Source organism: Aethalodelphis obliquidens, unplaced genomic scaffold (assembly GCF_003676395.1).
Source record: "Aethalodelphis obliquidens isolate GAN/ISIS:26980383/991018 unplaced genomic scaffold, ASM367639v1 scaffold88, whole genome shotgun sequence".
Taxonomy (NCBI): Eukaryota; Metazoa; Chordata; class Mammalia; order Artiodactyla; family Delphinidae; genus Aethalodelphis; species Aethalodelphis obliquidens.
Genome location: NW_020838032.1, coordinates 4,155,393 through 4,181,931, shown reverse-complemented (window position 1 = coordinate 4,181,931; position 26,539 = coordinate 4,155,393). Strand labels below are relative to the sequence as shown.

The 26,539-nt window shown below is 40.1% G+C and overlaps 1 protein-coding gene across 5 annotated transcripts in view; it reads right to left on the bottom strand.

Annotated features, from left to right (window-relative positions):
* Positions 1-25,930, bottom strand: part of AGTPBP1 (ATP/GTP binding carboxypeptidase 1) — a 170,615-nt gene extending 144,685 nt beyond the window's left edge. Inside the window, exon 1 of one of the 5 annotated variants that reach the window (XR_003430280.1) lies at positions 25,788-25,930. The gene's annotated coding sequence lies outside the window, so the exon portion shown is untranslated. Of the gene's footprint in view, positions 1-13,545; positions 13,803-25,787 lie in introns of those variants that run through there. The other 4 variants (XM_027094262.1, XM_027094259.1, XM_027094261.1 and 1 more) reach the window with 4 other exon arrangements.
* Between the last annotated feature and the right edge of the window lie 609 nt (positions 25,931-26,539).

Genomic DNA, 26,539 nt, shown 5'->3' with positions numbered 1-26,539 from the left:
TTTTCTTCACAGAGAATTGCTAGTGTCAAAAGCTCTGGAAGATGAAATGAAAAAGTTCTATTTGAAGCTACAAAAAATGATTGACTTTATTAAACAAAAACCTGTTTACTCAAAAATGTTTAAAGAGCTGTGTGAAAACCTGGACAAAGAGCACATAAATCTCCTGCTCCATGCAGAAGTCCAGGGGCTTAGCAGATGAAGAGTTCTCACAGGACATCCGAGCCGAATGGTGAGCTGCAGGGGTACGTTTGCAAACACAGTAGGCCAGATTCTGCTAAGTGCTTAGAGGATGAAGAATGGCTACTGAAACTAGCCAACTTAGCAAAGATTTGTTACCACATGAAACAAATGAACCACTCTCTGCAAGACCTTAGAGAAAGCACTTTGACTTCAAGTGACAAGATTCTTGGGGAAAAGATCAAGTGACAAAAGGATATCAAAAGATGCTCTTATTGCTGCTTGGACTTAAGAGTGAAAAAGGATCTATCTGCAAATCTCAAGTCTTGCTGACCTAGGGGAATAAAATTTAAAAATAAAATAGAACAGCATTTTCCCTTTGTTTTCAAACAAGTGTAAGGCTGAAATGAGAGACCCTTTCTCTGAATCATCTGTGCAGGCTGAGAACTTGACTTTGAGGAGAAACAATTTTGTGCACTGCGGTCTGACTATGAAATCAAGATGGTATTTACTGATCTGCCCCTAAAAAGTGCTGGATTTCTATCAAAGGGTAGTGTCCTGCAAATCATAAGAGGGTAATGAACATTTTGCTGCCAGCTTTCAATTTCATTATATGTGTATGGAATTTTTTGTTTAATAAGCATCAAGAGCAAGGAGGAAATCATCTTATGGCAGTTGAAAATGAAATCTGTGAATAGTCAACCAAAGAAAGCAAAAACAAGTTTCATATGAAAAACATAAACTTTACTCTTTATTTTTAGTTTTAAAAACTAATAAGTTTATTGTATAAGACCTTTTCATAAAATATCAAGTGATCAACACACATATATATACTCATTTGTAATTCCTGGACCTATATTTGAGCCTCATCATGTCAGTCAGGAAAAAAAGAGTTTGTTTTTTTCGAATTCTGGTATAAATTCTAATGGGCTATATTTTTATTAATATTACTTTGGCTTATAGGTTTTAGATAGCAAATATCTGCACTGTCAATAATTTTCACGTTTGTAGTAAATGCTAGTTAAAATCAGTTTACAGTGGTACTGACAAGAAGATAGACAAAGAGACCAATGGAATAGAACTGCAAGTCTAGAAATAAACACACACATTTATGGCCTATTGATTATTGACAAGGGTGTCACGTCCATTCCATAATGAAAGAACAGTCTCTTCTATTGCTGGGACAACTGGATTTCCACATGCAAAGGAATGAATTTGAACACCCACTCACACCATAGATAAAAATTAACTCAAAATGAATCAACGACCTAAATATAAGCACTAAAACTCTTAAAAGAAAACATGGGAGTAAATCTGTATGACCCTGAATTTGGCAATGGATTCTAAGTTATGGCAACAAAAGCATTAGGAACAAAAAATAAATAAATAAATTGAACTTCAAAATTAAAAACTTCTGTGCATCTAAGGACATTGTCAAGAAGGTGAAAAGACAACATACAGAATGGGAGAACATATTTGCAAATCAGACATCTCATAAGGGTTTAATATCCAGGGACTTCCCTGGTGGCGCAGTGGTTGAGAGTCTACCTGCCAATGCAGGGGACACGGGTTCGATCCCTGGTCCAGGAAGATCCCACATGCCACGGAGCAGCTAAGCCCGTGTACCACAACTACTGAGCCTGCGCTCTAGACCCCACGTGCCACAACTACTGAAGCTGGCGCACCACAAATACTGAGCCCACATGCCACAACTACTGAAGCCAGCAAGCCACAACTACTGAAGCCTGCACACCTACAGCCCATGCTCCGCAACAAGAGAAGCCACTGCAACGAGAAGCCCGTGCACCGCAACAAAGAGTAGCCCCCGCTTGCCACAACTAGAGAAAGCCCGGGTGCAGCAATGAAGACCCAGTGCAGCCAAAAGTAAGTAAATAAAAAAATAAATTTTAAAAATAAAAGAATGTGGATAAATTGAAACCCTCACACATTGCTGATGGGAATGTAAAATGGCACAACCACTATGGAAAATAGTTCGGCAGTTCCTCAAAAAGAATTACCATATGACCCTGCAATTCTACTCATAGGTATATACCCACAAGAATTGAAAACAGAGACTCAAACAGATAATTGTACGTCAACGTACATAGCATTCTTCACAACACAAAAACACAAAAACAACCTAAGTGTCTACTGAAAGATGAATGTACAAAATGTGGTATATACATACAATGGAATGTTATTTAGCCATTAAAAGGAATAAAGTTCTAACACATGCTACAGTATGAATTAACCTTGAAAACATTATGCTAAGTGAAATAAGTCAGAAACAAAACAACAAATATTTTATGCTTCCACTTATATGAAATATCTATAACAGGCAAATTCATAGAGATAAAAAGTAGATTAGTTTACTGGGGGCTAGTGGCAAGGGTAAATGGGGAGTCACTGCTTAATGGTTGCAGAGTATCTGGGGTGATGACAAATTTTGGAAATTAGACAGTGATGACTGTTGTATAACATCGTGAAAGTAAGTAATGCTACTGAATTATAAGCTTAAAAATGGTTAAAATGGCAAACTGTATGTTAAATATATTTTACCACAATAAAAAGATCATTTTTTTAAAAATCAGCTTACAGTATTTTTTTAAACTAAGTCTACCAAGCCTACTTTTCAAAAAAATTGAATCCCATTTTAGCTTAAGCCAGTTATTTAACAGAAATTTATTATTATCACCATATGTGTTTTGTTTTGTTTTGTTGCGGTACACGGGCCTCTCACTGTTGTGGCCTCTCCCGTTGCGGAGCACAGGCTCCGGACGCGCAGGCTCAGCGGCCATGGCTCACGGGCCCAGCCGCTCCGAGGCATGTGGGATCTTCCCGGACCAGGGCACGAACCCGTGTCCCCTGCATCGGCAGGCGGACCCTCAACCACTACGCCACCAGGGAAGCCCTCACCATATGTGTTTTTAAAAATCACAAAAAGGAAAGAGATTAGTCTCCAGAAGAGCAAGCTAAGTTTAACTACCTGGTTATTTTTCAAGTAAGGTTGGTTAAAGTCTTTATTTGCATAAATAAAGAAAAATAAAATTACTCTTGTACAAGCCATATACCACAAGCCATACTATTGATATCTTGTATAGTAAAAATCTGTAAGACTCCTAGGCCTACTTGGATAAAGTACAAAAATACAGTGGGAAATTTAGGAAAAGGAAAAGCTGTTTTTTCTACCTACATTACTAACTCACATAAGAGTTTATATCCTGTGTGGGGATGGAAATCCATACAAAAGAATAGACTAATTAGATGGCCAAAATAAATACAGGCACAGAAAAATATCATTCTCTATCAAAAAAGCATTAGCAATCATTACTGGAGTACTGTACTGTAAGGCCTAAAATTTCAAGTGCTGTTCTGACAACTTTGAGCCCCACAGGGCCCCAGAGGCCTAATGAGAGCTCTCCCACCCTCACCATAGCCAACAGGAAAGACTCCTCACCCAGCTAGGTCCACTATCAGCTGAACCAATTGCACTCCACTCAGTCCTCAACGGAACTAGCTTCAGTTCCCTGCCAGTCCTCAGAATTATTCAAACAAACTAATCACATCCTCCCACGGGGGTGGAGAGTTGCAGGGAGTACTTCATCCTTTTGTTACTCCAAAGCCAATCTCCCATAGACAATTTGGCTAGTTTACTCTACTCCCAAGTACCATTCCCATAGGTTGTGAGTACATGTAACTAAAAAATTGCTGTCTCGGGCTTCCCTGGTGGCGCCGTGGTTGAGAGTCCGCCTGTCGATGCAGGGCACACGAGTTCGTGTCCCGGTCCGGGAAGATTCCACATGCCGCGGAGCGGCTGGGCCCGTGAGCCATGGCCGCTGAGCCTGCGCGTCCGGAGCCCGTGCTCCGCAACGGGAGAGACCACAACAGTGAGAGGCCCGCATACCGCAAAAAAAAAAAAAAAGAAAATTGCTGTCTCATCTGATCAGGGGCAGGTAGTAGCCATCCTGTACAATTTAGGATAGGAGCTCTCTCTTTCACCAATCAAATGAAGGAAGGTGAACAGGCGGTGGTCAGACAATTACTATATCTAAACTTTCTGTTTACACTAATATCACACCTGTAACCTGAGACCTGAAAATTATTTCACGGATCCTCCAGGGTATAAAAATTGAGAAAGGCTAGTCTAGTCTCTTGTAGGCAGGGCTGGAACAGACCAGAACAGGTCCAGTGCGGTTCTAGAGCTGGTTAAGTATAGCAGCAGATTCCTGATCACCATGGCCTCCTGACCACAACATTTTCCTGATTTTAAAACAGCAGTAAAGATCTAGAGGCAATTTCACAATTAGACAGGAGACCTCTTAATCAAAAAAAGACAATAACTCCCTGTGTTTCTCAGTTCTGTGCAGAGGTTTTGGAGGTTGTTCCTTTGAAGCTCAATCAAGAGCCTCTTTCTTTAGATGTCTAAACAATTCTGTAAACCACTTAATACCTGTGCTAGATATTGATTCACTCCCCCTTCTCTCCAAATTCACTCTTTTTGCCTGTACTGTGAAAATGGATTTATGCACTTAAAATACCAATTTCTTTGCCAATTGACATGATATTAGGCTTTGTCAAGAGAGCACTGGAAAGACACTGTAGGGGAAAAGGATTCTGTTTCATGGTTCCAATGTGCTCACTTGGCTGCAGCAGGCAAGGCTCCAGGACGCACCCCGACAAGGATGGCTTCTCCAGCACCAGATTCCTGCAGCAGTGCAGCTTCTCCAACAGGAGGTTAGGCAGTTTCGTACCAGAGTGACGCTGCTGAGTCACCTCCCCAGGAACACTTTCCCTGGTACCCAAGAGGGCACATATCCAGCAAATTCTCCTAGTGCCACACCTTACCTACTTGACTTGAACGTGCCCTACCTAACCAAGGATAGATGTCAGTGAGCCCTGGGGTTAGAAACTGCTCTTTATATCACCTATTCTTATATTCTTTAGCGTTACCTTGACTTCTTACTGGTAAATCCCATATTGCTCCAATCCCCTGTTACAGTCAATAATTCTTTTTTTTTTTTAGTTTTTGTTGGAGTATAGTTGATTTACAATGTTGTGTTACTTTCTGCTGTATGGCAAAGTGAATCAGTTATACATATAAATATATCCATTCTTTTTTAGATTCTTTTCCCATATAGGTCATTACAGAGTATTGAGTAGAATTCCCTGTGCTATACAGTAGGTCCTTATTAGTTATCTATTTTATATATAGTAGTGTACATATGTCAATCCCAATCTCCCAATTTATCCCTCCCTCCCTTTCCCCCCAGTAACCATAAATTTGTTTTCTACATCTGTGACTCTATTTCTGTTTTGTAAATAAGTTCATTTGTACTTTTTTTAGATTCCACATATAAGCAATATCATATGATATTTGTTTTTGTCTGACCTACTTCACCTAGTATGATAATCTCTAGGTCCACCCATGTTGCTGTAAATGGCATTATTTCATTCTTTTTTATGTCTGAGTAATATTCCATTATATATATGTACCACATCTTCTTTATCCAATCCTCTATCGATGGACATTTAGGTTGCTTCCTTGTCTTGGCTATTGTAAACAGTGCTGCAATGAACATTGGGGTGCATGTATCCTTTCAGATTATGGTTTTCTCCAGATATATGCCCAGGAGTGGGATTGCTAGATCATATGGTAGTTCTATTTTTAGCTTTTTAAGGAACCTCCATACTGTTCTCCATAGTGGTTGAACCAATTTACATTCCCACCAACAGTGCAGAAGAGTTGCCTTTCCTCACACCCTCTCCAGCAATGACTGTTTGTAGACTTTTTGATGATGGCCATTCTGACCAGTGTGAGGTGATACCTCATTGTAGTTTTGATTTGCATTTCTCTGATAATTGGTGATGTTAAGCATTTTTCATGTGCTTTTTGGCCATCTGTATGTTTTCTTTGGAGAAATATCTATTCAGATCTTCTTCCCATTTTTTGATTGTTTTGTTTTATTTTGTTTTTTGCTTTCGGGGTTTTTTTTTTTTTGACATAGGGCTACATGAGCTGTTTGTATATTTTGGAGACAAATCTCTTATCGGTCACTTCATTTGCAAATATTTTCTCCCATTCTGTGGCTTGTCTTTTCATTTTGTTTATGGTTTCCTTTGCTGTGCAGACACTTTTAAGTTTAATTAGGTCCCATTTGTTTATTTTTGTTTTTATTTTTCATTTCTCTAGGAGGGATTGCCTGTCCTAAATTGTACAAGATAGCTACTAGCTGACCCTGATCAGATCAAAAAAGATACTGCTGTGATTTATGTCAAAGAGTGCTCTGCCTATGTTTTCCTCTAAGAGTTTTAGTGTCTGCCCTTACACTTACGTCTTTGATCCATTTCGAGTTTATTTTTGTGTATGGTATTAGAGAATGTTCTAATTTTATTTTTTTTTAATGTAGCTGTCCAGTTTTCCCAGCACCACTTCTCAGCCTTTTGGCTACGATCATGTGTAGTCAATAATTCTTTATACTACTCTTTTCCTGTTAAATTACTGTGTGGCTTCTATCTCCTGATCAGACCCAGACTGATATATCCCAACAATTTTTTAAGCTATTTAGTACCCCACGGTAAATAAAAACTCTCTGCTTAAGTTACATCAAGTGGATTCTGTTCTCTATAATTAAATATTCACTGTTTTCTCTTTGAATAAAGAATTTTGGGGGGTGGAGGGTGGAAGGATTTTACAATATTCATAACACCATTTTTTTTTAATTAGGAAGTGATACTAATTATACATGGCCAGGGTTAAGAATGGCTACTGAAGATTATATTCCCAGGTCAGGCTATTAAATACTTTAATTGTAATATTAACTTCATCTTAGAGTACTATCATTCCTGTAATGCCTAACCACATTTTAAAAAATTAGTCTACAGTGAGATACCACTTCACACCTACTAAAATATCTACAATAAAAAACACAGATAATGACAAGTGTTAACAAGGATGTGGAGAAACTAGAACACTTATACATTGCTGATGGGAAAGTAAAATGATACAGCTGCTTTGAAAACAGTCTAGCAGTTCCTCAAAAGGCTAAACATAAAGTGGCCATAATGACTCAGCTATTCCATCTCTTGGTACATACCCCCAAAAATGAAAAGTTATATCCGTACAAAAACCTGTACACAAATGTGTATAGCAGCATCTTTCATAAAAACCAAGAATTGGAAACAACCCAAATGCCCATCAACTGACGAATGGATAAAATGTGGTAGATCCATACAATGTAATATTATTCGGTGACAAAAAGAAACAAAGTACTTACATGTGCTACCTGGATAAACCTTAAAAATATTGTATTAAGTGGAAGAAGCCAGTCAGGAAGGACCACATAATTATATAACTCCATTTATATGAAATATCCAGGATAGCTAAATCTATAGAGACAGAAAGTAGGTTTAGTGGTCACCTAGGACTAGGAGAGATGTGGGAAGAGGCTAAAAGGGTGTGTGGGCTTCTCCGAGGGGTAATGAAAATGGTCTAAAACTGACTGTGGTGATGTCTGCACAATTCTGTGAATGTACTAAAATCCACTGAATTGCGTACTTTAACCGGTGAAATTATATGGTATGTGAGTTATATCTCAATACAACTATTTGAAAAAAAAGCTTAATCTCTGCAGGTACTTTCATAATTCAACAATTCCTAAATTAGGATTAGAGACTTAAATCCCTCTGTACCTCAGTGCCTGCTTCTCATGATGGAATACAATATCCTTTACACAAAAGCAAAACTACAGGGCTCCCCTGGTGGCGCAGTGGTTGAGAGTCCGCCTGCCGATGCAGGGGACACGGGTTCATGCCCCGGTCCGGGAAGATCCCACATGCCGCGGAGCGGCTGGGCCCATGAGCCATGGCTGCTGAGCCTGCGCGTCTGGAGCCTGTGCTCCGCAACGGGAGAGGCCACAACAGTGAGAGGCCCGCGTACTGCAAAAAAAAAAAAAAACAAGAAAACTACAGACCCACCTGGCTCTTGGGAATATGTATTCTGAGTTACTTACCCAAAAGAGGTTTGGGGGGAAAAAAGGCTACACTATGCTGTCACATAAATCCACAGTATACACCTCCCTCAGTTGGGGGAAGAGTCTGTAAAAATTGATTTTTATATATTTAAATGTGGCTTACACTAGAATTAAATGTGGAAATCTGGCCTTAGCAGAAAATCATACAAGCAAATAAACTTGCTCAAGCTAGCCCACACATAAGGAAAAGTAAACAGTTTTGCATATTCTAGCTCAAAAGTACAAAGGTTTGGATCTTCTGAATTCTCGAGATTTTCCTGATCTTTTGCTCTCAACTAGAACTAGTTCCAGAGCCTAGAGAACCTAAAAACTGAAACCCTCAGTTCTCACTGGCTTAAGCCTGGAATCAAGCTCATGGGCCAAGTCAATAAACAGGCGCACACACTTAAGGCATCAGTATTTCATACGCGTAAGCGGTCCTAATTTTCATTCCACAAACAAGCCACAGAAGAAATTCTGACACACAGCAAAGGTAAAGCTGTATATTCTAAATATATAAAGACTTCAAATACATGTGGTTTTAAATTTATTTCAAGTCAAACTGCTAAAAAAGAAAAAACGCCAACAACCATATACTGTTCACACTCCAAAGCCCCATCTAAATCTTTTAAAAACAATCTGAGGAAATGATTCCCTTTGACTTGACTTGCTTAAACAACTTGGTCCAGTTCCCATTCAGCCAGAACAACTTCACTAATTTACTCTCATCTGTTTACTAACACGTCTCCCCACAAGGTATCATTAGACAAAAATTTCCACCATTTAAAAACGTTTGAGGGCTTCCCTGGTGGCGCAGTGGTTGAGAGTCTGCCTGCCGATGCAGGGGACACAGGTTCGTGCCCCGGTCCGGGAAGATCCCATATGGCCGCTGAGCCTGCACGTCCCCGCAACGGGAGAGGCCACAACAGTGAGAGGCCCGCGTACAGGAAAAAAAAAAGAAAGAAAGAAAAGAAAATCTGGGTAGCTGGTCCTACCATGGAGAAGTATGCTGAAAAGAGCCTTTTTAAGCTCTCCCTTATTGTTTCATCATCTAAAAGGAAGAAACCACTTTTCAAGAATATAAGTGAGCTACTATTCCCCCACACCAGCTACGTCAATGTGATGGAAAATTGTAAATCCTGATTATTTAATAAGAAAGATCCCAAAGAATATGCTCATACCCCTTTCCCTTATTAAAGGAAAAAGAAACTTTAAAGGAAGGAGGTAAATAATATCTATCGTCTAAAGGAAAGAAGAGTAACATTCCCAGCAATAGGCAGACAGAGATTATTATCATTTAAATTAAGAGAGAAATATATACTGTGGACATGATCTGTGTTTATTAACCTACTCTAAATTACAATATTAAGGTATACATTTTCATCTAGTTACCTTAAACATATGACATTTTATGATTAGTTTACTAATGTTTTAAGCTGATCTGCAAACAGGCAAATTTATTTCACTATATTACTGTCATTAATTTTATCAGAAAATGTGGATAACAGTAAACCTATAAGAAGGTTATACCTTTCACCTTTCTTCATTATGCATCCTCATTAAAAACACAAGAGTTTGGATGGTTCACACACTACTCCACAAAAGATGCTCTGACATTTACAAAGGTCTAATTTGTTCTGCTATGTGATGTTTTAATTATACTACAAATAATAGGGTCTTATTGTTGGAGGAGCAGAATCCAACTACACTTCAATTAGTTTATTTAAAATAACTCTTCCACCCAACACTGATTCCAACTGACTATTTTTATACTTAAACAAACGCCAAAATTCCTAAATCCATATAGGTGATGGAAGAAATTAAAATTCTTACCTTGAAACACATATTTTCCTTGCCTCTAACCTATGACTCTGACCCATTAAAATGGTTTAAGTTTTGTTTATTTGTTTCTTTGTTTGTTTTAAGGAAAGTACCACAGCCCTAAGTCATCTCCCACTAATATCACAATAGGAATCAAAATATACAGGACATGAGGAACTCAAAAAGCTATCAGGCATATAAGAAACTAATAGCAAAATGACAAAAGTTCCTCCTTATGAATAACTACTTTAGATGTAAATGGATTAAACTCTCCAATAGACATTGACAAAAATGGATTTTAAAAACATGATCCAACTATATGTTCTCTACAAGAGACTTACTTTAGATACAAAGGTACAAATGGGTAGAAAGTGAAAGGATGGAAAAAGATATGACATGCAAATAGTAACCAAAAGAGACCATGGGTGGCTGTACTAATACCAGACAAAATAGACTTTAAATCAAAGGAGGTTATAAAATACAAAGAAGAACACTATATATTAATAAAAGGCTCAAGAGAGCAAGAAGATATAGCAATTATAAACATTCACCTAATAACAGACTATCAAAATATATGAAGCAAAAACTGACAGAATTAAAGGGGAAAATAGACAGTTCTATAATAACAGTTGGCAGTTTCAACACCCTACTCTCAATAATGGATAGAACAACCAGACGGAAGATAAGTAAGGAAATAGAGGACTTGAACAACACAATTAACAGAGATATATAGAACATTCTGCCTAACAACAGATTATGCATTCTTCTCAAGTACAAGTGGGACATTCTGCAGAATACACGATATATCAGGCCACAAATTATGTCTCAATAGATTTTTAAAGACAGATAATCATACAAAGTATTTTTCCTAACTACAACAGAATGAATTTAGAAATCAGTAAAAGAAAAATTAGAAAATTCACAAATTTGTGGAAATTAAACAATATGCTCTTAAACAACCACTGGGTCAAAGTAGAAATCCTAAGGGAAATTAGAAATACTTAAAAGACAAATGAAAACAAAAAATACAACATACCAAAATTTATTAGATGCAGTGAAAGTAATGCTAAGGGGGAAATTTATAGCTATAAACACGTATTAAAAAATAAGAAAGATCTCAAATCAACAACTTAACTTTACAATTTAAGGAACTAGAAAAAGCTGAAACCCAAAGCTAGCAGAAAGAAGAAAATAATAAAGACTAGGGCAGAGATAAATGAAACAGTGAAGAGAAAAATAATACAGAAAAATCAACAAAAACAAAAGTTGATTCTTCAAAAAATTAACAAAATTGATGAAACTTTAGCAAGATTAAGAAAAAAGAAGCAAATTACTAATCAGAAAGTGCAGACATTACTGATTCCACAGAAATAAAAAAGATTTTATGAGAGTACTGTGAACAACTGTGCACCAACAAAGTGGAAAACCTAGGTAAAACTGACAAATTTCTAGAAACCTATTATGTCACAAAGAAATAGAAAATCTGAATAGACCCATAATTATTAAGGAGATTGAGCCAGTAATCAAAATGCTCCCAACAAAGAAAAGCCCCAAACCTGATGGCTTCACTAGTGAACTCTACCAAACATTTAAAGAATATCAATGCTTCTCAAATTCTTCAAAAAACTGAAGTGGAGGGAACACTTCCTAACTCATTCTATGAGGCATCGCCCTGATACCAAAGCCACACAAAGACATTACAAGAAAACTACAGACCAATACCCCTTTGAACACAGATCCAAAAAATCCCCCACAAAATACCAGCAAACTGAATTCAGCAGCATAAATGCAAATCAAAAGCACAATGAGATATCACCTAACACCCATCAGGATGGCTACTATCCAAAAAAAAACAAAAAACAAAAAAACCCCACACATAGGAAATAACAAGTGTTGACAAGGATGTAAAGAAATTGGAACGCTTGTTCAATGTTGGTGCTGGTATGAATGTAAAATGATGCAGCCGTGATGGAAACAGTATGGTCATTCCTCAAAAAATTAAAAATAGAATTACCATATGACCCAGCAATTCCACTTCTGAGTATGTACCCAAAAGAACTAAAAGCAGGGTCTCAAAGAAATATGTGCACACCCATGTACACAGCAGCAGCATTATTCACAACAGCCAAAAGGTAGAAGCAACCCAAGTAACTATCAATGGATAAAAAAGAAAAAAAAGAACAAATATGGTATATACATACAATGGAATGTTAGCCTTAAAAAGGAAGGAAATTCTGACACATGCTACAGTGTAGATGAAACTTGAAGATACCATACTAAAAGAAATAAGCCAATCACAAAAGAACAAATACTGTATGATTCCATTCATATAATGTAGATAAAGTAGTCTAATTCAGAGAGAGAAAAAACAAAATGGTAGTTGCCAGGGGCAGGTGGAAGTGGAAGAAATGGGCAGCTATTGTTTAATGGATCAAGAGTTTTAGTTCTGCAAGATGAAAAGTTCTAGAGATGGGTGGTAATAATGGTTGCACAACAATGTGAATTACTTAATGCCACTGAACTGTATATTAAAAATGGTTAAGGGCTTCCCTGGTGGCGCAGTGGTTAAGAATCTGCCTGCCAGTTCAGGGGACATGGGTTCGAGCCCTGGTCCGGGAAGATCCCACATGCCGCGGAGCAACTAAGCCCGGGCACCACAACTACTGAGCCTGTGCTCTAGAGCCCACAAGCCACAACTACTGAGCCTGCGTGCCACAACTACTGAAGCCTGCACGCCTAGAGCCCATGTTCCACACAAGAAAAGCCACCACAATAAGAAGCCTGTGCACCACAATGAAGAATAGACCCCGCTCACCACAACCAGAAGAAAGCCCACATGCAGCAACGAAGGCCCAACGCAGCCAAAAAATAATAAAGTCATTTATTTTAAAAAGAGATTAAAATGCTAAATTTTATGTTATATATATTTTACCATAATTTCTAAAAATGAATTTTTAAATCAAAATATGGACCAAAAATATGAATGAGTCAATATGTTGAAAATTGGAAAAAATAAGTTTCAAATGTAAACACAAAATTAAAACTGGGGGGGACTGGTTAGATGGTGGAGTAGAAGGACATGCTCTCACTCCCTCTTCTGAGAACACCAGAATCACAATTAACTGCTGAACAATCATCGACAGGAAGACACTGGAACTCACCAAAAGAGATACTCCACGTCCAAACACAAAGGAGAAGCCACGATGAGATGGTAAGAGGGGCGCAATCACAATAAAATCAAATCCCACAACTGCTCGGTGGGTGACTCACAAACTGGAGAACACTAATACCACAGAAGTCCACCCACTGGAGTGAAGGTTCTGAGCCCCATGTCAGGCTTCCCAACCTGGGGGTCCGGCAAGGGGAGGAGGAATTCCTAGAGAATCAAACTTTGAAGGCCAGCGGGATTTGACTGCAGGACTTCGACAGGACTGGGGGAAACAGAGACTCCACTCTTGGAGGGCACACACAAAGTAGTGTGTGCACTGGGACCCAGGGGAAGGAGCAGTGACCCCATAGGAGATTGAACCAGACTTACCTGCTAGTGTTGGAGTGTCTTCTGCAGAGGTGAGGGGTGGCTGTGGCTCACTGTGAGGACAAGGACACAGGCAGCAGAAGTTCTGGGAAGTACTCCTGGGTGAGAGCCTTCCCAGAGTCCGACATTAGCACCACCAAAGAGCACGGATAAGCTCCAATGTTGGGTCACCCCAGGCCAAACAACTAACAAAGAGGGAACCCAGCCCCACCCATCAGCAGACAAGAGGATTAAAGTTTTACTCAGCTCTGCCCACCAGAGCAACACCCAGCTCTACCCACCATCAGTCCCTCCCATCAGGAAACTTGTACAAGCCTCTTAGATAGGCTCATCAATCAGAGGGCAGACAGCAGAAGCAAGAAAAACTACAATCCTGCAGCCTGTGGAACAAAAACCACATTCACAGAAAGATACACAAGATGAAAAGGCAGAGGGCTATGTACCAGATGAAGGGACAAGATAAAACCCCAGAAAAACAACTAAATGAAGTGGAGATAGGCAACCTTCCAGAAAAAGAATTCAGAAAAATGATAGTGAAGATGATCCAGGACCTCGGAAAAAGAATGGAGGCAAAGATCGAGAAAATGCAAGAAATGTTTAACAAAGATCTAGAAGAATTAAAGAACAAACAGAGATAACAATACAGTAACTGAAATGAAAACTACACTAGAAGGAATCAATAGCAGAATAACTGAGGCAGAAGAACGAATAAGTGACCTGGAAGACAGACTGGTGGAATTCACTGCCACGGAACAGAATAGAGAGAAAAGAATGAAAAGAAATGAAGACAGCCTAAGAGACCTCTGAGACAACATTAAACACAACAACATTCGCATTATAGCGGCCCCAGAAGGAGACAAGAGAGAAAGGACCCCAGAAAATATTTGAGAGATTACAGTCAAAAACTTCCCTAACGTGGGAAAGGAAATAGCCACCAAAGTCCAAGAAGCGCAGAGAGTCCCATACAGGATAAACCCAAGGAGAAACATGCCGAGACACATAAAAATCAAATTGGCAAAAATTAAAGACAAAGAAAAATTACTGAAAGCAGCAAGGGAAAAATGACAACATACAAGGGAACTCCCATAAGGTTAACAGCTGATTTCTCAGCAGAAACTCTACAAACCAGAAGGGAGTGGCAGGACATATTTAAAGTGATGAAAGGGAATAAACCACAACCAAGATTACTCTACCCGGCAAGGATCTCATTCAGATTTGATGAAGAAATCAAAAGCTTTACAGACAAGCAAAAGCTAAGAGAATTCAGCACCACCAAACCAGCTCTACAACAAATGCTAAAGGAACTTCTCTAATTAGGAAACACAAGAGAAGAAAAGGACCTACAAAAACAAACCCATAACAACTAAGAAAATGGTAATAGGAACATATATATCGATAACTACCTTAAACGTGAATGGATTAAATGCTCCAACCAAAAGACATAGCCTGGCTGAATGGATACAACAACAAGACCCATATATATGCTGTCTACAAGAGACCCACTTCAGACCTAGGGACACATACAGACTGAAAATGAGGGGATGGAAAAAGATATTCCATGCAAATGGAAATCAAAAGAAAGCTAGAGGGCTTCCCTGGTGGCGCAGTGGTTGAGAGTCTGCCTGCCGATGAAGGGGACACGGATTCGTGCCCCGGTCCGGGATGATCCCAAGTGCCGCAGAGCGGCTGGGCCTGTGAGCCATGGCCACTGAGCCTGCGCGTCCGGAGCCTGTGCTCTGCAACGGGAGAGGCCACAACAGTGAGAGGCTCGCGTACCACACACACACACACACACACACACACACACACGCACAAAAAGAAAGCTAGAGTACCAATACTCATATCAGATAAAATAGACTTTAAAATAAAGAATGTTACAAGAGACTAGGAAGGACACTACATAATGATCAACGGATCAATCCCCAAAGAAGATATAACAATTATAAATATATATGCACCCAACATAGGAGCACCTCAATACATAAGGCAACTGCTAACAGCTATAAAAGAGGAAATTGACAGTAACACAATAATACTGGGGGACTTTAACACCTCACTTACACCAATGGACAGATCATCCAAACAGAAAATTAATAAGTAAACACAAGCTTTAAATGACACAATAGACCAGGTAGATTTAATTGATATTTATAGGACATTCCATCCAAAAACAGCAGATTACACTTTCTTCTCAAGTGCACATGGAACATTCTCCAGGATAGATCACATCTTGGGCCACAAATCAAGCCTCAGTGAATTTAAGAAAACTGAAATCATATCAAGCATCTTTTTTGACCACAGTGCTATGAGATTAGAAGTGAATTACAGGGGAAAAAATGTAAAAAACACAAACACATGCAGGCTAAACAATACGTTACTAAATAACCAAGAGATCACTGAAGAAATCAAGGAGGAAATTTTAAAAAATACCAAGAGACAAATGACAATGAAAACACGACAATCCAAAACCTACGGGATGCAGCAAAAGCAGTTCTAAGAGGGAAGTTTATAGCAGTACAAGCCTATCTCAAAAAACAAAAAAAATCTCAAATAAACAATCTAATCTTACACCTAAAGGAACTACAGAAAGAAGAACAAACAAAACCCAAAGGTAGCAGAAGGAAAGAAATCATAAAGATCAGAGCAGAAATAAATGAAATAGAAACAAATAAAACAATAACAAAGGTCAATAAAACTAAAAGCTGGTTCTTCGAGAAGATAAATAAAATTGATAAACCATTAGCCAGACTCATCAAGAAAAACAGGGAGAGGACTCAAATCAATAAAATTAGAAATGAAAAAGGAGAAGTTCCAACAGAAACCTCAAAAATACAAAGCATCCTAAGAGACTACTACAAGCAAATCTATGCCAATAAAATAGACAACCTGGAAGAAATGGACAAATTCTTAGAAAGGTATAACCTTCCAAGACTGAACCAGGAAGAAATAGAAAATATGAACAGACCAATCACAAGTAATGAAATTTAAACTGTGACTAAAAATCTTCCAACAAACAAAAGTCTAGTACCAGATGGCTTCACAGGTGAATTCTATCAAACATTTAAAGAAGAGCTAACACCCTCTTTCTCAAATTCTTCCAAAACATTACAGAGGAAGGAACACTCCCAAACATTCTATGAGACCACCAGCACCCTGATACCAAAACCAGACAAAGAAACTACAAGAAAAGAAAATTAAAGACCAATATCACTGATGAATATAGATGCAAAAACCCTCAACAAAATACTAGCAAACAGAATCCAACAACACATTAAAATGATCATACACCACGATCAAGTGGGATTTATCCCAGAGATGCAAGGATTCTTCAATATATGCAAATCAATCAATGTGATACACCATACTAACAAATTGAATAAAAACCATATGATCATCTCAATAGATGCAGAAAAAGCTTTTGACAAAATTCAACATCCATTTATGATAAAAACTCTCCAGAAAATGGGCATAGAGGGAACCTACCTCAACATAGCAAAGGCCATATACGACAAACCCACAGCAAACATCATTCTCAATGGTGAAAAACTGAAAGCATTTCCTCTAAGATCAGGAACAAGACAAGGATGTCCACTGTCACCACTATCATTCAACATTATTTTGGAAGTCCTAGCCATGGCAACCAGAGAAGAAAAAGAAATAAAAGGAATACAAATTGGAAAAGAAGTAAAACTGTCACTGTTTGCAGATGACATGATACTATACATAGAGAATCCTAAAGATGCCACCAGAAAACTACTAGACCTAATCAATGAATTTGGTAATGTAGCAGGATACAAAATTAATAGACAGAAATCTCTTGTATTCCTATACACTAATGAAGAAAAATCTGAAAGAGAAATTAAGGAAACACTCCCATTTACCATTGCAAATACCTAGGAATAAACCTACCTAGGGAGACAAAAGACCTGCATGCAGAAAATTGTAAGACACTGATGAAACAAATTAAAGACGATACCAACAGATGGAGAGATATACCATGTTCTTGGATTGGAAGAATCAATATTGTGAAAATGACTATACTACCCAAAGCAATCTACAGATTCAATGCAATCCCTATCAAATTACCAATGGCATTTTTTACAGAACTAGAACAAAAAATCTTAAAATTTGTATGGACACACAAAAGACCCCGAATAGCCAAAGGAGTCTTGAAGGAAAAAAATGGAGCTGGAGGAATCAGACTCCCTGACTTCAGACTATACTACAGAGCTACAGTAATCAAGATAATATGGTACTGGCACAAAAACAGAAATATAGATCAATGGAACAAGATAGAAAGCCCAGAGATAAACCCATGCACCTATGGTCAACTAATCTATGACAAAGGAGGCAAGGATATACAATGGAGAAAAGACAGTCTCTTCAATAAGTGGTGCTGGGAAAACTGGACAGCTACATGTAAAAGAATGAAATTAGAACACTCCATAACACCATACACAAAAATAAACTCAAAATGGATTATAGACCTAAATATAAGACCGGACACTATAAAACTCTTAGAGGAAAACATAGGAAGAACACTCTTTGACATAAATCAAAGCAAGATCTTTTTTGATCCACCTCCTAGAGTAATGGAAAGAAAAACAAAAATAAGCAAATGGGACCTAATGAAACTTAAAAGCTTTTGCACAGCAAAGGAAGCCATAAACAAGACGAAAAGACAACCCTCAGAATGGGAGAAAATATTTCCAAATGAGTCAATGGACAAAGGATTAATCTCCCAAATATATAAACAGCTCATGCAGCTCAATATTAAAAAAACAAACAACCCAATCCAGAAATGGGCAGAAGACCTAAATAGACATTTCTCCAAAGAAGACATACAGATGGCCAAGAAGCACATGAAAACCTGCTCAACATCAGTAATTATTAGAGAAATGCAAATCAAAACTACAATGAGGTATCACCTCACACCAGTTAGAATGGGCATCATCAGAAACTCTACAAACAACAAATGCTGGAGAGGGTGTGGAGAAAAGGGAACCCTCTTGCACTCTTGGTGGGAATGTAAATTGATACAGCCACTATGGAGAACAGTATGGAGCTTCCTTAAGAAACTAAAAATAGAATTACCATACGATCCAGCAATCCCACTACTGGGCATATACCCAGAGAAAACCATAATTCAAAGACACATGCACCCCAATGTTCACTGCAGCACTATTTACAATAGCCAGGACATGGAAGCAACCTAAATGCCCATCAACAGACGAATGGATAAAGAAGATGTGGTACATACATACAATGGAGTATTACTCAGCCATAAAAAGGAACGAAATTGGGTGATTTGTAGAGAATATGGATGGATCTAGGGGCTGTCACAGAGTGAAGTAAGTCAGAAGGAGAAAAACAAATATCGTATATTAACGCATATATGTGGAACCTAGAAAAACTGTACAGATGAACCAATTTGCAGGACAGAAGTGGAGACACAGATGTAGAGAACAAACGTATGGATACCAAGAGGGGAAAGCGGCAGGGGGTGGGGGTGGTAGTGTGATGAATTGGGCGATTGGGATTGACATTTATACACTGATGTGTATAAAATGGAAGACTAGGGCTTCCCTGGTGGCGCAGTGGTTGAGAGTCCGCCTGCCGATGCAGGGGACACGGGTTCGTGCCCCGGTCCGGGAAGATCGCACGTGTCGCGGAGCGGCTGGGCCCGTGAGCCATGGCCGCTGAGCCTGCGCGTCCGGAGCCTGTGCTCCGCAGTGGGAGAGACCACAACAGCGAGAGGCCCGCGTAAGGCAAAACAAAAAAAAAAAAATGGAAGACTAATAAGAACCTGCTGTATAAAGAAATAAAAGAAAATCTGGACCCAAAAAAAATCTGTTAAAGAGGAAAAAAAATTAAATTTAATTTAATTTAAAAAAAATTAAAACTGATGAGATGAAATTAACAGATGAAAGAGACATTTTCAAGACAAAGAAAAAATCCCAGAACCCCAGAATTGTAGCAGGCTTCAAAGACCTTGTGGAAGTCAAATTCTTTCACTCTGTAAATTAGGAGAGAAGCTCCTCAGGGAAGTTAGCTGTCTTGCATCAACTATCATCAGTCAGTTCTGCTACATTCAACAAGAAGCTGTGCCTACCACAAATTAACAAATCTGGAGTTTTTGTCAAAAATAGCATTCTTTTGGGGCTTCCCTGGTGGCGCAGTGGTTGAGAGTCCGCCTGCCGATGCAGGGGACACGGGTTCGTGCCCCGGTCCGGGAAGATCCCACATGCCGCGGAGCGGTTAGGCCCGTGAGCCATGGCCGCTGAGCCTGTGCGTCCAACGGGAGAGGCCGCAACAGTGAGAGGCCCACGTACCACAAAAAAAAAAATAGCATTCTTTTCAATTCATTAAACTCTATTATATGTGGACAGTGTTAACATTTTTATTACTATTATTCTACCATAAATCGTTCATTGACATTATTATTATTATTATTCCCAACGTAACCTATACCCTTATAATCATAATCGTAAATCATTTTCCCCATAGGGAAAAGATGTGACACAAAGACAGCAAGTACTGGTCACCTCTCCTTAGGATGGTTCATCCTCAGCATGAATTAGATGAGAAATGAAGGGAGCTAAGTAGTTTGTCTTTTTTTTTTCCAGCTTATGAGCTGGGTTATCAAGCGAGTTTTCCATACTATGCCTTAACTATATTTGTCTAATATGTAAAATCCAAAAAAAATTAGATTTGAACATTTATGTGGAAATGTACAACCAAATCTTAAGATATGTAATTTCAGAATACTAATAATATAGCCCCCTTGTATCAGCACTTGACTAAAACCCTAAGAAACCTCTCAACTTTCTATGAATAACCTTGACTCTGCTTAAATGTTTTTTTTTAAAGAAGGCCTTTACAGGGACCCAAAAGTCTGAAGCAAAAATAGACTAGAAATAGTTACTACCACTTTCCTTCCTAATCAAAGTTTGGTAGAAATCCCCTATGATTTATACTATAAGTCCTCAAAGTGTGGTCTGTGAAACCCTGGGGTCCCAACACCCTTTTAGGGGGTCCACGAGGTCAAAGTTATTTTTATAATAATACTAAAACATTATTAGCCTTTTTAACTATATTAGCATTTACACTAATAGTGCAAAAGCAATGGTGTGTAAAATTTCTGGCACCTTGGAACAAATTATAATGGTGGCACCAAACTGTACTGTTATTAGTGATTGTATTTTCACCATCAAGCACCAGCAATTATAAAAAAGTCTGTTTCACTTAAGAATGTCCCTGAAATAGTAAAAAAGATATTAATTTTATTAAATCTTGGCCCTTGCATACATATTATTTTAATGTTCTATGTGAAAAATGGTTAAGTATGCATGAAGCCTTTCTTGCTATATAGTAAATTATAATGCTTGACAGCTGTCTCAAGGAAAAGTGCTTTTGTAACTGAATTGAGAGCTTGAATTAGCCTTTTTCGTTAAACACCACCTTTACTTAAAAGAATGACTTAGGTATTTTGGCAGAGGTTTGCTCAGAAATTAATGAAGTCTATTTGTCACTTACAGGAAACAACTGACAATCATATTTGTTGCCAATGATAAAATTTGAGCTTTCAAGCAAAAATCAGATTTTTGGAAAACTCATAACCACCATCATGTCACAACTGGGTCAGCTTCCCAATAACTTGTTTCTGATGGAATAGGTGGTGATATTGATATTAACAAACATGATTTTTTTAATATTTTGTAATGAAAAGTAACTCACTGAACCAATATTTACAAATGACCAGGGCATGATGTTATAAATTCAGGCATGGGCATTAGGTCCACTCTAAGTTCAGACCAACAGATTTTAACATAACATTATTAAAAAGTCCAATGTTATGATTTCAGATTCCATACTGCAACTGTCAGGGAGGAAGAAAACTTTCCTCTACCCTTCTTCTAGGTTATTCTGGCTGGTCTAAGAATTAAATTGGCATGAGACAGATTAACAGGAGAAAAGCAAATTTAATTCATATGTATGGGAATCCCAACCACATGAAGGGTGACAGACCCTACATACATCAGAGTTTCAAAGACAGAAAGGTAAAATGAAGTGTGTATGTCATCCTGAGCTACAGAATGGGATAGGGGACTGGGGCTTCCAAGAACTAAGGTCATTCACAGGACAATAAGAAGAGCAGATGTTTGACAATACGATGTTTGTCTGCCATATAGATGGGGCCACTAGGATAAAATTTATCGCTGGTAATAACTCTTTTTCTGGGAAAAATCCCCAATTTAAATTCTTCTAGGTAGTTAAGGAAGGGGCAGCAGTTTCCCTTGAACAGGCAGTTTCCCAATTGCCTTTAGCTCAAAATAATCCACACTCAAAAGTGGCACATTTTGGGGAGGTTCATTCCAAACCTTTATATAACTCACTAAAAACTGTCATATGCTGAGTTTTGATGTAGTACCAAACAAGTATATCCATAATTATCTGGAGGCTATCAAAATATCCCTTCCTTTTTCAGCCATTAACTGTGTAAGGCTGGATTTCTCTCTGTATATATACTTCAACCCAAACAATATATTGCAATAGACTGAATGCAGAAGCAGATATGAGAATCCCGCTGTTTCTATTAAACCAGACATTAGAGATTTACAAAATCTAGAATGCCAGTCTTCTCACTCCTTTATTTACTCTTGAAAAATAGTCATCTTTCACTAAAAAAATATGTTTATATTAACATGTAATGGGTTTATAATGATCATTTTAAGTGAATTAATAAAAATTTTGCATCTTTGCTTTAATTTATAATATATAATCCACAAAAGCTTTTTGTGGTGCTCAATAATTTTTTAAGAGTATAAAAGGGTCCTGAGACCAAACATTTGAAAGCACCTGATGTAAAGAACAGAGTATTAATATCAGATCCCTGCAAACCAAAAAGAACAAGAAGTACATTTTAAAAACTTTTTTTTAGTTTTCCTAGGAAAATTACATGAAAACTGAAAAGGAACACAATGGCAAATCAAAATTAACCTCATTCTAAGTAACATCAATACAGAATTTAAAAAAAAAAAGAATGCTTAGATGAAAGTGATTTTGTATATCCTGGAAACATGCAATATGTTGATCAGATAAACACATAAATATATCCATTAATAGTTTGATAGATAATATTTTTGATAGCTGCACATGACAGCCAAAGAAACATGCAATCACAAACTCAAAAACAGGTGATTAAAATAGCAGCCACCACCACCATGAGGGAGACAATCCAAGATTCTGTCAGAAGGGACAAACAAGGATACTACAGCCACTCTCCGGCAGCATCTCAGGGCACCCAGCTCAGGGTCTAGCTGTTCTAAACTAAATAAATTACATGCTTCCAAGCCAGGACAGTAACACTAAGCTCTCACTTAGCCCCAACAGAGCAAATGGGTCATCGTGGAATTAATCTGGAATAACAGTGCTCGATCAGCCCAAAGCCCCTTTTCGGCTTACTAGATCCCTTGCACTGAGGAAAAACACTAGCAATATTTACTGAGCATTTACTATGTGCCAGGCATTGTGGGCTAAGCACTTTAGATGTGTTAACTCATTTAATATTCAAGATCATCTTAAGAGTATACACCATAATTAGCTCCATTTTTGGAGTTGAGAAAATTGAAGCACAAAGAAGATAAATAACTTGCTCAAAGCAAAGCCAGGATTCAATTCCAGCCTGTCTGGCTCTGAGAGCCAGCCCCTTAGCCACTACACTGTAGTACACAGAGGCACAGTAACCAACAATAATATATAAAGTTTAAATTCAGTGTCCACTGTTGACAATTTCTGTTGTTTACACTGAGACCTACTGCCTAAGAGAAGCTCCCAATTTGCAGAAAGCCCTCTGACAGGTCATCCATTACTACCCATGCACTGTTCAACTTCCAGGTATTAAGGGGCTTCAAGCAAGAAAAGTAGATTTTGGAAGGTGAAACTGTGGAAGAGATTTTTTTTTTTGTCCAAGATATAGAATATGATACAAATTAGATGATTTCACACGTCTTGGACCTCTTTTTCTTCAACTATTGAAAATAAAACCGTTATTATATAAGAATCTAGCTAGACTATTCCAAAGAGAATAATGCCTCAATTCAAGTCAACTAAAAAAGCTTTATAAAAACTGCATTTACAAAAGTTCAGATTACACTATACATTTAAATGTTTTGCAATGTGGCTAATTACAAGGGTAGCTCTATGTCTATACTTTTCATTTCAGTGTTCAGGGTGAGACTGCAGTTCTAAGAATGTGTTGAAGCAATTCAAGGCAGAGTTTTGAGGTCATTAAAAATGAACCTAGGGCTTCCCTGGTGGCACAGTGGTTAAGAATCCTCCACAACTACTGAAGCCCGCGCCTAGAGCCCGTGCTCTGCAACAAGAGAAGCCACCGCAATGAGAAGCCCTCGCACCGCAACGAAGAGTAGCCCCCGCTCACCACAACTAGAGAAAGCCCTCGCACAGCAACAAAGACCCAGTGCAGCCAAAAATAAAATAAATAAAATAAATAAATTTTTTAAAAAATGAACCTATAACTTCACTGTAGAAATTAATTCAAGCAAAGTGGAATGGGAAACAGAACAAGTCATGTTACAACTCATCCTTAAGGATGAGAAATAAGGAGTGGATAAGGCACTGCTAACTATCTCACAGTAATTACATAAGAAAATGCTTACAGATCTTTCAGGGTTTTGTTTGATTTTAACATTTGGCACACGTTTTAAAATATGTACCATATAAAGTGCCTTAAATAAACTAGTACTTTTTTGGCCTGCTGAACTGAAAACATTCCACAATACAATTACAAAAACCACTTTCTGGTTTTCTCAGGGAAAAAAAAGACAATTTATAGAACGAATTCAGAGGTTAACAAAGAAAGAGATAACCTGATTTACATAAAGATTCCAACACGGGGGCTTCCCTGGTGGCGCAGTGGCTGAGAGTCCACCTGCCGATGCAGGGGACACGGGTTCGTGCCCCAGTCCGGGAAGATCCCACATGCCGCGGAGCGGCTGGGCCCGTGAGCCATGGCCGCTGAGCCTGTGCGTCCGGAGCCCGTGCTCCATAGCAGGAGAGGCCACAACAGTGAGAGGCCCGCGTACCGAAAAAAAAAAAAAAGATTCCAACAAGAACATAAATGGTAAGTGAAAATGAGTGATCCAGAAGACTATTAAAGTCCCTTCTACCTACAAACTGTCGTACATCATAAACACTGCTACAATTTTGAATACCTGAAAAAAAAACCACACAGAATTAATATTGCCAAAGAAAATTTCTACTGAGTCTTACAACATATTAGGTCATCGGCAGTGCTAGACCTGCAAGCACTTGAGGAAGCTATCTTAAAATGAGAAATGGGCTTTAAGTTATCAACATTCACAACGATGTGTAAAACTCTATTCTGTGATGAGTAAATGCCCAGGAAAGGAAACGAACCAATTCAAAACTGCACTGGTACTTTAAAAGGCTTAAAGGCACAGGAGGGAAACAACCATTGAGCCCAGCAAGCCTTTGCGTTGGGTTGCAGGAGTCCCTGAACACTTGCATGAAGAACCCGCAACTCAGGAAGGAAGGCTGGAGGGAAACTCTGCACTGTCATCTAGGGCGATCTGATTCAGGTTCAAATCAAACCCACAGGGCGCCAAGTTGTAAGCAGAGAACACACTTCGGGCCAAGCTACCCACTGAGAGGGAGCAAGCCCAGCCATCGCCGACGTCACACCACAGCCCACCCTGAAGCCCGGCGCACCTAGGGGCTGGGAGCTGGGGCGGCTGGGGAGGCGGGGTGCGCGCCCGGCCCCTGCCCGCCGCCCCTCGGCTCCGCTCCGCGCTGTACCGCAGCCACCCGCGCGGTCACCGCCGAGAGAAAGGGAGAGCAGGGCAGGGTGCCGTCTCTGCCCGGAGACCGCGCCGGGCACCCTCCGCGGGGACTGGAGCAGGGACGACCGAGCCTCCATGGGTGGGGGCGGGGCGTTTTCCAGAAACCGGCCAAAGGCCCCACCCATCAGGGGTTCCCCTCAAGACCCGGTCCACCCCCCGAAAGACACGGGTTACACAACCTGACAGGTAAGGGGCGGAGGGATCGCAGGACGCAGACCGGGGCGGGCCTGGGGTCGCTCCTCCCCGGCCTCCCCAGCCCCCAGGATGCCGCGGATGAGAAGATAGGAGGGGTGGCGGGCGGGCGGGCTAACCGCAGCCGAGGGGCTGCCGGCCCGGTCGCGCTGACGGCGGCAGGGCGCTCACCGGCTCAGGATGGGGCGCTGGCAGGGACTGGGTAAAGGTGCAGCACCCGGCTCAGCGTCGGCAGCGCGGGCCGATGCTCTCCGGGGGCCCGGCGGATGCCTCACCGCCCGCCGCCGGGTGTTTTCATACAAACCCCGGTGGCAGAAGAGGAGGCGGCGGCGGACCCTGCCCGCATCCCGGGCAACGTCAGCGCGGCGCCCCGCCCACCGCACTCCTCGGCCAGCCGGCTCGCGCGCGCCGGGCGGGAGGGAGGGCGGGGCACGCGCGCGCCGCGGGGGAGGGCGGGGCGCGCGCCGCGGGGAGGGCGGGGCGCGCGCGGGCAAGAGCGGGGTTGGGGAGTGCGCGTGGAGAAGGAGGGAGCGCGCGCAGGGGGGAGGGCGGGGCGCACGCGCCGTTGTTTGGGGGCGGGAAGGCCGGGCCCAGAGTCTGGAGAAGGGCTTGTGCGCGATGACGGCTGTGGTCCCCTACAGCTGTCGGCCTACCCAACCAAATGGTTCTTTGGGCGGCTGCCTATGTCCCGCAGGTCACCTTCCTGTAAGCTCCCAGTGAGAGACAACACCTTTTCCCAGAACTAAGCCGGAGCCCACGCCCCCCCTCTTAGGAGGCTTTCAGCAGCACAGGACCAGCACCATGCCACCCCGGTACCTCCGACCCACGTGGTACCGGGGTGGCACTGGACCCTGGGGACCGCGGTAAAAAGCCTTTTCCTCACCTCAAGGAGAGTCCATAATAAGAAGGTGAAGACAAGCAGC